Here is a 12,922-nt window from a genome sequence, read left to right as displayed (position 1 = left end):
AATAAATCAAACAGTATACATAGGCTTATAATAAAAAGTGATCTTTCTCTGTTTCTTCCCAAGAGTTACCACTTTTAAGTGTTGTGGGTTTTTTCTTTTTTAAAATTCTGGTGATTATATCCATACCTCTAAATTAACTTTCTATGATTTGAGAATGTTGGTATCGTCCTACTCGTAGTTCCCCGACCAGGAATTGAAGCCGGGCCGTTGGCAGTGAAAGCAGTGAGTCCTAACCACTGGACCGCCAGGGAATTCCCTTGAATTTCCCCTTTTATCTCGGAGAGTCCGCCTTTCCTGGGATTTTGCAGTCCTCCTCCAATTTGGACAGGTTATTCCCTGAGTCTGCTGTACAGCTGTCATTCTGGAACTTTACTTAGTTGGATTTCCAGTTGGATTTTATTTTAACCCCAGTCACTGATTGGGTCCAAGCTTCTTTTTTTCTTTGTAGCCCAGATACCAATTACGAGTGTTACCAAGGAGATCTTAAAGAGCAAAATGCATTTTTGAGAGCAGAGCTTTAAAATTTAGTGTGAGTTCAACACAGGTTAAGTGTAAATGAGAATCAGCTGTCTTTGGATTAAACACTACAGTTTTTTTAAAAGAAGATTAAAAACGGAAGTAAAACAAGGATTCCACATACTGGCCCCTTTCAGAGCAGCCCGGCAGTTTTGCAATCCGGACTTAAATCTCCTCTGGTTGGGTCAGCCTGGAATCAGGGCTGTCTCCAGGGGTTGAGGGGTACATGGTATGGTGGGAGATAGTAGATTAAGATTTGACCCAAGCCCTCAGCTGAAATCTTGCCTTTGGCCCCTGTTAGCTAGTTGATCTCCCTTATAATATAGACAATAAGCTCAGACTTCCTGGAATATTGGGGAGGTTAAATAAACCGAAGGATAGGAAAGCACACCAGAAAACTGAGATGTTCTGTATGCACAGGTTTTCACCATGAAGTTGTGATTAGATGTTGGATCTTGGTGCAGGAGGGAAACCCTGCAAAGGCTGAAAGTGAGAGAAGATTGAATTAGAGTTTAATGCACAATCAAATTGGATACATTTAATAATATGAACCAGTGTTTACTGCAGGAGTCACCAAGTCAAATGCCAGTAGGGGCCTGGCAGGTGAAAATGGGATGAATTGGGCCATGTTAGGTACCCAAAATGGATGGGGCACAGCTCATCCAAGGGTTCAGATGGCAACACCTCCAGCTGATGTTGCCCTGCAGGAATGAGGTCTTCTGTTTTTCCAAGCTTAAAGTCTGGATTTTTACGTGAAACCGGCTAAGTTTTACATGCTATTAGCCAGTTTAAATTTTTTCTTAACATTGGGCAAGCTAAACAAAGCACATATGCAGTTCATCAGTTTAAGGCCTCTGCTTTACTGCACAGGGATTAAATGTAAATTGCAGGCATAACAAGTATTCGGAACACCGCGTTTAGACAGCTGATGATAGCGTTTGTCTTCTGCTAGTTTCGTGATATCCGTATGAGTTTACAATATTCCCCGGTACCTTTTTTTCAAGGGAATTAAGCATAATGTAGAGGGCTTCCCTGGTGGGACGGTGGTTAAGAATCTGTCTGCCAATGCAGGGGACATGGGTTCGAGCCCTGGTCCGGGAAGATCCCACATGCCGCGGAGTAACTAAGCCCGTGCGCCACAACTACTGAGCCTGTGCTCTAGAGCCCGCGAGCCACAACTACTGAAGCCTGTGCGCCTAGAGCCCGTGCTCTGCAAACAAGAGAAGCCACGCAATGAGAAGCCCACGCACGGCAGTGAAGAGTAGCCCCTACTCACCGCAACTAGAGAAAGCCCCTGCACAGCAGCAAAGACCCAACATAGCCAAAAATAAATGAAATTAAAAAGAATAACGTAGAGCTGGACATGGTCAGAAGGGAGTCGTTTAGAACCCAGTGGGAAACTTCCCTCTAGGTTAATATTCATCTAATAATCTGCACTTTGGGGGCATCTTGGTTTGGCCACTTAACCAGTTCACCTCATCCAGCCTTCAGGTCTCTATCTTGTCCACAGGATTCCATGGAGAAAATCTCATCGAATGCTTTCCTTATGAAGTCAGATATGCCAGGCATACCCACCTTTTCCCATATTGCCACTTTTACTTTTGAAGTAAAATAGGAAGTTAGATGTCACTTTTTAAAGTGGCGCTGAGCCATTAAGATCCCCACTTCTGCACTCTGTACCTTTGGGTAGCATTTTATTTGCAGGACTTCATCTGCATCCTCGTTAGCTCTTTACAACAATCCTGTGAAATAAATAATGCGTCCAGATTTTTGGCCACGGTCTGCTTCAAGCTTACAGACTGTGGTTTTCCTTTATCTCTGAGTATCCTCTCCTCTCTTTTTTAATTACCACCAGCTCAGCTTCTCAGAGGAGTTGCCTTTGTTAACACAAGCCTCTCCAGCTGGTGAGATTCTAGGTAGAAGGAACATTAAGTGCAGACTTGAGTAATCGAAGGACAGCTGATGAGGAGGTGGGCAGGGCTATCTCTAGGCGATATTTTGAAATTAGCTTCACCCCCCTAACTTTCAGCCTGTCTCCAAAAAGTACCTCCCTCTGTTCTCTGCCCCCAGGAGCCCAGTGCCCTCTGACTGGTGTGCAAAACTTCCCACATAAGTAGCCCTGCCCCTGCCCTTCCGCCAGATCAGCCCACACTCTCCGGCTACCTTTTGTTACTTTTACGTCCTGTTCCTGTACCCCTTCTGGCTCTCCATCATATCACCCATTCATCTTTGGCAGGACGGCGGAGGCGGGGTGAGGCTATTGTAAACGGTTTTCCTGGCTGCCCTGGGTGGGAAGACGGATAAATGTATTTAACAGCAGATGCTTTTGCTACCTAGAACCATGTTCTACAAATCCTGAGAAATGTGGGATGCTGTTGTTAATAAAGAGAGGAAAGTGGGGTGGGGTGACCACACAGACAGTACTATTCAATACAGATTTAGAATTTGAAGATCTAACACTGCCCTGATTTTTCGAGAGCTTTAAGCGATCCCAAAGGTTCCTGACAGGTATAATTTGTAATTTTGCTGAGATACAGATTTGAGTATCTAACTCTTAACTAATTAAAACTTTGTGAAAAATGGCTCTTTTGAAAAGAATATCAGCTGTTCATATGGATGATGTTAGGAAAGAAAAAGCAAAGATGTCCAAAGAAGGGATAGGTCTTAGCCAGGAAAAAAAAGGAGTTTTGGATAAATGAAAAACTAGAATGATAAATTTTGCTGTACTGGGACTAGGTCCACTGCCTACTGTACTTCATAGAGAAATAAGGAACATTTTCGCAGGGGCCTGAGCCAAGACAACACTTTTTCTGGTGAGATCGTTTTGGTGAAGGTTGAAAAGGGGGTTAACTTGCAGTGGGAGGTGAGACATTTGGAAGAAAAAAAAAAAGCAAGGAAAAGCCAGAAGCCTCTACAGCCTTTTCTGTATTTATGGGTTTGGGGATTTATGAAGCTGTCTGGATGTTCTCTGGAATGTCAGGGCTCTTTTGGACCCCTCTCCTTGGATGTGTTCCGGCAGGTGCTACAAGGCCAGCTGTCAAGGGTATTGTGAAGGAAATTCCTGCATTTGGTTCCTGGGAGGCTTGATTCTTTGACGTTTTAACTTTCTGTCTCTTTTCTTCTCCATCTTTCCGTGCGTGCGTGCGTGCGTGCGTGCGTGTGTGTGTGTGTGTGTGTCTTAGCAGCAAGAGGCAATCAGTGTTGAGCTGAAAACTGAAAGGAACAGGTTTATGGTTGGTTAGTCCTTGCTCCTGAATACGCTGGCTGCTCCCAGAGCCCTGGGGCAAACTTCAAAGCCTGCAGTTCCTTTGCCTTCCCATCTCTGCTTTAGAATCTCCTCCCACTACCACACCCCTCACCTCCCATCCTCTGATTGTCCCAAATTGCCACCTAGACCTATCTCCCAGCTCTATAAAACTCTAGCTCCTGCCTTATGGGCTGTCTTTTCTAGTGATGGGAGTTTAGCAGATGAAGGTAATTGACATTTAAAGGGTGAATGAGGCTTGGTCTCTAAATGTTTGAATTTTAAAATGATGCTTTATGGTTGCTGGGAAGTGGTTGCTGGGGGAGCGGGGGGGGGGCGGTCTGGGTGTGGTGGGGTGGGTGTGTTGGTGTTTAATGGGCACAGAGTTTCAGTTTGGGAAGGTGAAAAAGTTCTGGAGATGGATGGTGGTGACGGTTGCAGAGCAATGTGAATGTACTTAATGCCACAGAATTGTACACGGTAAAATGGTGAATTTGATGGTATGTATACCTTACCATGATAAAAAAAAAAGAATTTAAAAAATAAAATGAGGCTTTCACAAAGACTATTATGTAAGTAATAGGAGATCTTTTTTTTTAGTAATAGGACATCTTTAAGAAAATTTGGAAAATACAGAGAAGCACAAGAAAACAGGAACCATAAATCTCTCTATGGCGAACATTTTTGCCTTTTACTGGATTTGTATATCTTTCCAACCTTTTTTCTGTGTAAATATAATTTTTATACAGAAGTGAAACTAAACTGTACATATTGCTTTGTAGTTTTCACTTACTATGTCATGAATATGCCATGTCATCAAGTATTCATCAGCATATCATTAGTTTGAACAGTTGCTTGATATTCCATCATTCCTGGTCCCCAGATAAGGCCCCCTTCCCAGTATCATATTGTTGCAGGAAGGGGGACCCCTTCCAGAGCCTGAGAGTGGGCTCTTGTCTAACACTCGGAAATGAATTGTCTGAGGAGACACACATGCTGACAAAGCAAAAATCTTGTTGGGAAGGGGCAACTGGGCAGAGAGCAGTAGGGTAAGGGAACCCAGGAGAGCTGCTCTGCCATGTGGCTCGCAGTCTCAGGTTTTATGGTGATGGGATTAGTTTCCAGGTTGTCTCTGGCCAGTCATGTCATCTTGCTCGGCCCATATCTGGTCTGACTCAGCATCCTTCCTGGTGGCGTGCGCATCTCTCAGCCAAGTTGGATTCCAGTGAGGAGGGTTCTGGGAGGTTGGTAGGGCTTATTATAGGCTGGCATCTCCTCCCTCCTTTTGGCCCCTCCAGGATTTTCCTCGCGAATTTAGTTTTCGGTGGCAGCACCGTGTACCTTACTGGGACCTCTTGTTGCAAGATAACCTGTGCAAGTGCCCGGCCAAGGTGGGCGATTTCTGTCACCGGTTCCCTAACAGTATGCACTCTCACTGTAACCTAGGTATTTACTTTGTATCACTTTTCAGAGTTTATAATATATGTTTTGGAGATTATTTGATGTCTGTCTCCTTACAAGAGTATAAACTCTTATTCAACTGACCATTTTATCCCCAGTGCCTGGCTTGTAGTACATCTGCAAACTAAAAGTGAATACATTGTTGGACTTTTCATTTTCTGATTTTTGCTCATGGATTATACATAAAAGTATAATTCCTTCACTTACAGATGAAACTTTGAACAAATCCATAACTGTTTCCTTATGAAAAATTCCTATAATTTGAATAGGTTAAGTGTTTCTTTCTAATATAGTAATACATGCTCTGCGTGGAGTTTCAGAAAACATAGAAAAGAGTAGAAAAAAAATAAAGCTCACCACAGTCCTTTTTCTGGGCTCTGGAATTGTTTAAGTAGCATGATCATTGTCTGTTCCTAACAGGTTTGGAATTGCCTGTGAACCTGTCTGAGCCCAGTGCCTTTTTGGCCAGGTGGTAATTTGACAAGAGTGTGTAGATACTCTGTGATTATTACTATATTCAAGTTTTTTGCTTCTTTAGTGAGTTTTGGTCTTTTATGTTTTCCTCCCACAGTATTTCATCCAAATGAGCTTTCTTTTTTTTGGTGTGATGAATTGGGAGATTGGGACTGACATACATACACTAATATGTATAAAATGGATAACTAATAAGAACCTGCTGTATAAAAAAATAAATAAAAATAAAAATTCAAAAAAATTTTCAAAAACTAGTAGCTCTATATCCAGAATATAGATGTAAGTTCTCATTAAAAAAAATTTGAATTTTTGAATTTTATTTATATTTTTATACAGCAGATTCTTATTAGTTATCCATTTTATACATATTAATGTATATATGTCGGTCCCAATCTCCCCAAATGAGCTTTTAATTGGTGGAATTCTGAGGAGATATTTTGTTTGTTTGTTTGTTTTTAAATATTTATTTATTTATTTTGGCGTTCCTGTCTTAGTTGCGGCATGCGGGCTCTTCACTGCCGTATGTTTAGTTGCGGTATGCGGGCTTCTTAATTATGGCATACATGTGGGATCTAGTTCCCTGACCAGGGATCGAACCCGGGCCCCTTGCACTGGGAGCACGGAGTTTTACCCAGCGGACCACCAGGGAAGTCCCCTGAGGAGATATTTTGTAAGCAAAGTTCTCACCTGTACCAATCTGGGAAGAAATAACTAACATTGCAGTCATCAGGTAAAACAAAGGCCTCCAGTGATGAAGAAACCCCATTTCTGGGAGAGGGGCAGCAAAGGGCAGAGATGTATTAAGCACACTCTATACAGGAACCTGAGAATCTCTTGGAAGGAGTTGCCAGAAAGTGTTTCAAAATTTTCTGTTGTGTGCAGGAATGGCCAGGAGCTTTGTCTCCTTAATGACCCTGGCCTGATTGAGGGTCTCTTTAAGGCTGAATAGCTGTAACCATTCACCAGGTAAAGTCAGTTTGTCCTTCAGGAACATTATCGAGCTACTGGCCAGCCTCACTCACTCACCTGGAAGTGATGATAATTAGTGCTTACCTAGTTCTTGTGAGGATTAAATGAGATGGTGCCTGTAAAAGGGTTAGTGCTTACTAATATGAGATGTTTGCAGCTAACTGCAGGTTAAAGAGAAGTGATAGCAGGCGGCTGTAGGAGGGGCATTCCAGATGGCAGAAGTGCCTGAGTGGTGGGCGAAGGGCTCAGCGTGGTGTGTTCCATGGCAGCAAAGGGTACCCCATTTGTGGCAGCTATAGTGATGCCAGATGGGAGCAGGAAAGGCAGGTCAGGGCTGGATTGTGAAGGCCAAAGAGCTTGTGCTTGTTCCTAATAGCAATTGGGAGCCATTGAGAGTTTTCAAGCAGAGAAATGGTATGACCACAGGTATGGCTTAGAAAGATTGACCACAAGAGAGAGACTCAAGGCTGGGTCTCTCTCTTGGACCACCTTAGTAGGTGGTCGTGGTTTGTAAGGTGAGAAACAGAGAAGAGCTGAGCTGGTGGGATAGTTGTGGTAAGGAAGGTAAAACAGGAGAAATCTGGAGGAATTTGGGAACAGAGTGGATATCAGGGTTTTTGTTTGTTTCTTTGGCCACGCCGCGCAGCTTGTGGGGTTTTTCGTTCCCCGACCAGGCATCGAACCCGGGCCCTTGGCAGTGAGAGTATGGAGTCCTAACCAGTAGACTGCCAGGGAAGTCCCAGATATCACAGTTGCAGAGAGGAGTAGGGAGGAGGTGAGCATAGCTCAGGCCATGGGAAGTCACACACAGCACCTCGTAAGAACTGAGACTTCTTCCATCTCTCTTGCTCTTAGCCCCCAAATTAACCCCCTCCCCATCCCTTGAGCTAACTAGGTCTTATGTTAAGCTCTTGCTTTGGGAATGTACCCCTTTGATTTTATTTGTTGCCCTATCCCATTTCTGACTAATGATTCTTACACTTGGAATCTACATCCATGAATACAGGGTTAACCCGTTTCTCTTTACCAACATGGTCGCAGGGACCCGTTAAAGTGGGTTTATGAGAATTAAGTCCTTTGCCCAGCACACTACCACAGGTTTGAAGCAGGAGCTGAGTTGATAATGATGTCATCAGCCTATATAAGAAATACAGAGGAGGGCTTCCCTGGTGGCCAGCGGTTAAGAATCTGCCTGCCAATGCAGGGGACACCAGTTCGAGCCCTGGTCCGGGAAGATCCCACATGCCACGGAGCAACTAAGCCCGGGCGCCACAACTACTGAGCCTGCTCTCTAGAGCCCGTGAGCCTCAACTACTGAAGCCCACACGCCTAGAGCCCGTGCTCCGCGACAAGAGAAGCCACTGCGATGAGAAGCCCGCACACCGCAATGAAGAGTAGCTCCCGCTTGCAACTAAGAGAAAGACCGCGCACAGCAACGAAGGCCCAACGCAGCCAAAAATAAATAAATAAATTTATTTAAAAAAAAAAAAAAAAGAAATACAGAGGAAGAAGCAGGTCTGGGGAAAGCAGTGACCTCAGTTTAGACCTGTTGAGTTTGAGGCTCACTTGGGATAACCAGATGGAGACAGCAGGCAGGTAGAACACGAAGGGAGGCCGGGTGAGGAATGAATGAGCAGTCACTGGCACTCCAGGCATGGTCTCGCTTGTGCGAGCAGATGAGCTCATCTTTGGGGCAGGCGGGGGCACGGAGGCGAGGGTAGGAGAAAGCCAAGGGTGGAAACAACAGCCCTGGCATTTAGGGGCAGGCAGAGGGGCTGGTGTAGGAGACCAAGAAAGACAAACCGTCAAAACGGTCACGAGAGGCAAGTGAAGAGTTTCAAGGAAGAGTTGGAGAGCAGTGGTTTCAGATGGCAGAGGGGACTGAAAACTTGACAGTGCATTTGCCATTAGAAGTCATCAGTGACCTCCCTGAGAGCCGATCCTGTAGAGTTCCCAGGGCACCTACAAGGAGCCAAGGAGTGAGCTGGGGTGAGAAAGAGGCAGTGGTGGGTCAAGTCAAGAAGCTTGGTGCTGAGCAAGAGAATGCGGTTGCTTGAGGATAAACAGCTAGTTTTTTGGGTGACAAAGCCCTGACTCTGTTGGTAGGTTGAGGAGAAGAAGAGGAAGCAGTAAAGGAATGACTCCCATGTACGTGCCAGTCATTGTTCTCAGTGCTTTACACGTGTGTCCTGCTCAGTCTTCACTACACATCTATGGTAGGTGCTCTTCTCTGTATCTTACAGATGGGAAAACTGAGTCACAAAGAGGTGAGGTAACTTTTAAAGGTCACATAGCATTAGAGCGGCAGGTTTGGGATAACAAAACAAGAGCACAGGTGGAAGAGCTGGCCGTGGGAAGTGGGGTACCATCGTCCAAGACTGGGGGAAGGAGCTGAGGAGAGGCTCGGAGAGTCTTTACTGGATGCCCTCTGCTTTCATGGTGAAGATGAGACAAGATTGTTGCGAGCAGAAGACCTGGTAAACTTGTGAACAACTGCTATGGGCCCCAGCAAAGGAGCTAGAGGAGAATCACTGAAAGCACTTCCGGGATGTAGAATCCTCCTGATACCGCGGAAGAGGAGGAACTGGAGGATGGATTAGCAATGTGGTGTAAATCAAGAGCTAGTCGAGAATGGAGTAGATGCTGCCAGTGAGACTGTGATTGATGAGACTGACCCCGGGGAATAGGCTGGTCAATCTGGGTAAGGGTGGAGAGCCTGGGAGAGCACTGCAGTTCCGGTGAGGGCCGGTCACTTGTGGGCAGAGGTGTGGGGAGCTGGACCCTGGGGCTGAGAATGTTGGAAGGATGGGGTAAGAGACTGTGCCAAGCCCGGGCAGGCCTGGTGTGCACCAAGGCCAGGGGATCTGTGCAGGCACACCGCTGGGTTGTGAAGTCAAACTCCAGGGGGGCCTAGGTGTCCTCAGCTACCGCTGACTGAGAGGGCAGCCGCCTGGGCATGTTGGCCCATTAGGCTGAATCTGAGCAATCAGAAGATGTCGTCACATTCCCCAAGGCCAAAGAGGTAGTGGGATAGATGAAAGAATGGGAAGCAGGATTTCTAAGTTTGCAATTTTGGATTTGGGAGTATTTGGGTGTTAAAAATTCAGGTTGTTGCTACCCTAAAGTGAGTGGAGGTGAATGTCCTTAGCTTGGAGGACGTGATGGAAGTGGGTGGGCAGTCTAGATGGGTGATGGAGAAACATAGGATGCCCATGGGAGTTGAAGCCTGGAGGTCAGTGAATATCAGTTTGTAGGGTGAGCAGAGGGAGGTATAGACAGGTGAGCTCGCACGCCACTATAGTCTGCTAAGATTGAAGGGCAGGTATGTCCCGCTGTTTCCTCTGAAGACCACTTTGCATCTAGTTGGATTTTCTGAATTCTTTTCCAACATTATTTTCCCAATTGTTGCTTGCCTCCAGAGCTATGCACTCACTACCTGATAAATGTTGATTGGTGCTATTCTCTCTCCCATCGGAGGACTAAATGAGATGAATGCAGGGGGTTCAGTGAGTGAGGCCTGGGGGATATAGATTCCGTAACCCACAGTACGAGTAGGTGTATGGAAAGGGATTTGACTCAGTCTTCACAAAACTGGCAGCAGTAATTTAACTTCCAGTCATGCTGAAATTAGAGGTTTCTCACTGTTGTTACAACAATAGTCACATTTGACAGCATCATGGAATTAAGGAGTTAATCACACTACATTGACAGAACCCTGTAACAAAGGCTGTTTAGTTGGAATAATTACCCCAGAAACATTTTTCATAAGGGGCTGTGCAAACTCGATTTAATTTATTTTGTTATCTGAGTCCTTAAATTCACCAAGGGTTCAACCAGACCCTTTTAAAGGCAAGAAACTAAGACCGTAGGCTGTTAGAACTGAAGTGAATTATTGACTCAGTAGCCAAATGAAGATGGGCATTATGAGCTCCCTGAGTCGAGTTCACAGAGGAAATAAAATGCTGTGATGAAACTCACTGATGCATCTTGGGCTCCTCCAGTTTCCTTTTCGATCCTCCTTCCTTTCCTCTCCAATACAAACGTTACAAAGGAAACTAACCTTAATCAAGACCAGATCCCTTTGGGCCCAGGGTTCTGTGGCTCTGTTTCTGGCACAAAGGACGGGCCTTGTACAGCCTCATTTGTCATTGTGTGCTTGATTACAGAAGGAAAAAAAGGCTCTGTTGTCTTGGGAGAGGTGATATTGAATTTTCTGGGTTGTTTTTGTTTTGGGTACTTCTAGTCAGATAATGTTATAGGTTATTTTCTGACTTAGACACGTGAGATTACTTTTTAAATGAAACTGTTATTTCACGTAGTCCATGTACTTAATGAGTTTCTGTTTTGTGCCCTGTCCTGGGCCATGTGCCTTCCATAATGTAGGAGCTCAGTAAACATTTTATTATCCATCAGGGGTTCTTGTCCACAAAACTGACTGTAAAACACTTTATTTTTCTTCACTAACATACTATCCGCTTTGTTTGGGATGCTCTTCCCACCCTTTTCCACTCTGCTCGTCCTCTAAGACTCCGTTTAGCCATCACCTCCTCTGCAAAGCTTTGCTGGAAAGAGTTAGCTGCGCCTTCCCATTGCTCCCATGATGTACTTTGTACCTGCCTCCTGTCAAGCTGGGAACCAGGGTCTGCCTCCACGAGATTGAGCCAGGTAGGAATGTCGGGGTGGGTAGTTGGAATTGGGCTGAGATGGTGCAGTGGGTCTGAGCCATGTCCTTGAGGGAGTCCTGACCGCCAAGCCAAGGCGCCCGGGGGTGCTGGTGCTAAGTTCAAGGAGTAGGCGAGAAGCTAAAAAATAGGGCATGAAGACAAGGATCAGGAAGGAGGTGGCAGCATGACCAGAGAGTGGGAGCAGGTTGAGAAAGAACAAGGAGCATCTGGGACAGTGGCCACAAACGACAAGGTGGCACCTGTGGCTTGGCTTTCGTTTCATGAGTAAGAGAGTCACAGACCCAGAACGCTTCATTCTTTTGTTCATGTAAGAATAAGCCATCTCACCGGAGGCCAAGTCTCTTTGATTTGTATCTCCGGTATGTGTAATGGAACAGGACACAGTGTCAAATAAATTTGAGTAATGAATGAAGATGAAGACCTCCAGAAAATATCTGTCTTCCTTGGAAAATTTCTAAGGAGGGGACCTAATGTACAGCCTGGTGACTGTAGTTAATAATAGTGGGCTGCATGCTTGAAATTTAGTAAGAGAGTAGATATTAAGTATTCTCACGATACATGCATAAAAAGTGGTAACTGTGGGGTGATGGATGTGTTAATTAGCTTGATTGTGGTAATCAGTTCACAATATATATGTGTATAAAATCGTTACATTATATACCTTAAGTTTATACAGCTTTAATTTGTCAGTTATACCTCAGTGAAGTTGGAGAAAGAAAAGAACAGTGAAACACCAAAAAAAAAAAAAAGAGAGAAGAAAGGACATTTCTAAGGAAGAGGTTAAGATGGTGATTAACCTAGAGGCCTGTTGGCTGCTGTAACTTACAAATGAACTGAGTGTAATATATAAAGGCTCTAGGTACTTTGCAATAGTTTCACCTCTCGAAGATCACTGCCCCATCTTTTCTTCTTTTCCTTCCCTCATTTGCTCGTAACATTCACTTCTGGACCACAGGGAACCCTGGAATCCATGAACACTTAAGAACCTTGATTCCTCAGATACTTACAGTAGCTAATCTAGTGGGATGTATTTTCACATTCTACCAGGAGGGACCATCATTTAACCATGTTCTGAAATCTTAATTTTAAAGATTTGGAATATATTTATATTGATTTTCACTCTCTCCTTATTTAGGTCAGTAAATTTGAAATATATTAATTTTACTTAAAACGAGAGATTTGACCTTTAAGCATTTTTAAAGCCCCCTTCTAGGTAAAATTAAAAATAATTTTATTTACAGCAGAAAGAAATAGAAAAGAATAAAAGGGATCCTGAGCCACAGGAACCTGAAAGCACATCACTCCTTGTGGTTTTCTCTGTTTGATACCATGCTTTCTGGAAGATGCAGTTTTCTTCTTCCATCTCTGTTGTCGACGTGCCAGGATTTCTAGCAAAGTGGGCCCAGTGTTCTGCTGGAGGTTACTTTTCCTTGGAAGCAATTCAAATAAAATCATCATTGTTTCTCCCTTTTCATTTGACATTTGACTAAAACAATGCTTTGGCAGCTAGACAGGAGCTCTTAAGAGCTTCAGTATTTTTCTCCCAATCTTTGCCTTTCAAGAAGTACCTTTT

The 12,922-nt window shown here is 44.4% G+C and overlaps 1 protein-coding gene across 2 annotated transcripts in view; it reads left to right on the top strand.

Moving 5' to 3' along the window:
• The window catches only part of NXN (nucleoredoxin), a 141,248-nt gene that overhangs the window by 42,532 nt on the left and 85,794 nt on the right, over positions 1–12,922 (top strand). The window lies entirely within an intron of this gene.

This window comes from Delphinapterus leucas, chromosome 19 (genome assembly GCF_059928025.1).
Source record: "Delphinapterus leucas isolate spDelLeu-1000000601 "Yukka" chromosome 19, BTC_Dleu_Yukka2, whole genome shotgun sequence".
NCBI classification, from domain to species: domain Eukaryota; kingdom Metazoa; phylum Chordata; class Mammalia; order Artiodactyla; family Monodontidae; genus Delphinapterus; species Delphinapterus leucas.
This window is presented reverse-complemented; position numbering and strand designations above follow the sequence as displayed.